Source organism: Petaurus breviceps, unplaced genomic scaffold, assembly GCF_028583685.1.
Source record: "Petaurus breviceps papuanus isolate PSGF00001 unplaced genomic scaffold, PetGlider_PUasm1.0 214, whole genome shotgun sequence".
Taxonomy (NCBI): Eukaryota; Metazoa; Chordata; class Mammalia; order Diprotodontia; family Petauridae; genus Petaurus; species Petaurus breviceps.
The window spans coordinates 4,186,393-4,187,787 of NW_027185863.1; the positions used below are offsets into that span (position 1 = coordinate 4,186,393).

The window sequence follows — 1,395 nt, forward strand, 5'->3', positions numbered from 1 at the left end:
GTCTCTCTCTCTCTCTCTCTCTCTCTCTCTCTCTCTCTATATATATATATATATATATATATATATCTTTCTGTCTGTCTCTGTCTCTCTCATCTATATCTCCCCACTCTAAAACCAGACCCAAGGTGAAGGAGTGGCCTTTCTCCTGGAGCGTTCTACAATTTACTTCCAGCCTGCTTCCAGACTTATCACTGCCCTCCTCTAAATCTCCATCCCAACAATTCAAACCAAACATTTTGAAGACCATCCCACCCTCTCTATTCTCATTCATCCTTCATGCCAGCAGTGCCCTTGCCCTCTCCTTTCCAAACTCTGCCCAACATCCAATTGTGGAAACTTTTTCCATTCCTCAAGATGCACCTCTAAGTAATTTCTCCCTCCTCAAATCTCTCATAAAACTTACTCTGTCCTCACCTATGAACTAATCATATATTAGTCAACCTGCTCTTTTAAACATTTATTATTATTCCTGTCTTTGTTTCATGTCCTCTACTATACTATTAACTCCTTGAGGGGAGGAGCTGCTACGTCATTTTTATCTTTGAATTCTCAGCAGGAAGCAAAGGTCAGACAACAACATCACTAACCTCCCAAATTCATTACTTCCTTACCATCCTTCACTCCGTCACCAAAACCCTGTCCTACCTACCAAGGCTGTAATTAAACACCAAATTCTTAGTGCAGCTGTTGGTTTCTTTGCACAATAAGGAATCAAAAGAAACAAAGAGAAATCCATTTAATTTCTTTGCTTTTGAAACATAATTGTAATAACCTGTAAGTCCTAAAATTCCAGGCATCTCTTCATCTCTAAATGGCCTTCATGCATGGCTGAAGGAAATCTTCACAGAAGCAACTGCATGAGGCATGTGCTCTGGACGTGCCAAAACAAAATAGTGTAATTACTACCTCATTAATCCAAACAACCTACAAACATCAACCAAAAAACCCTAAAACTTTTCAAGGCTAAAGAATGTTTTTAAACATGATCACACTAGCTTTTGTAAAGGCAAGGAAAGGACTATAAAAAAATAAACATATCGCTAATTAGAAGTGTTCTTTTTAGTAGGTGGAGTAGATTAGATTTTCTTCCTTTATCTCCCAATCTTCTCCCACCCTGATAAAGAAAAGGAACAAAGCAAAACCACCAGCTGTCAAAATAAATCTGAAAGTGCTAACTTTTTGATAGTTACAACATATTTCATTGCACCACGTCTGTGCTAACCTAAAGAGACCACCAATCATTTGTCAGCAGTTGCTGAAAGGAATTGAAAAATTTTAGGACATATCCCAAACCTCAAGGTTTGGCGGGGGTTGTGAGGGGGGGAGAAGAGAGAGAGTGTGTGTGAGTGTGTGTGTGTGTGTGTGTGTGTTCGTGGAGAGGGGGAGGAGAAGGAA

General features: G+C 39.5%; 1 protein-coding gene across 3 annotated transcripts in view; it reads right to left on the bottom strand.

Moving 5' to 3' along the window:
- Positions 1 to 1,395, bottom strand: part of UXS1 (UDP-glucuronate decarboxylase 1) — a 138,282-nt gene that overhangs the window by 56,863 nt on the left and 80,024 nt on the right. The gene's annotated exons all lie outside the window — the stretch shown is intronic.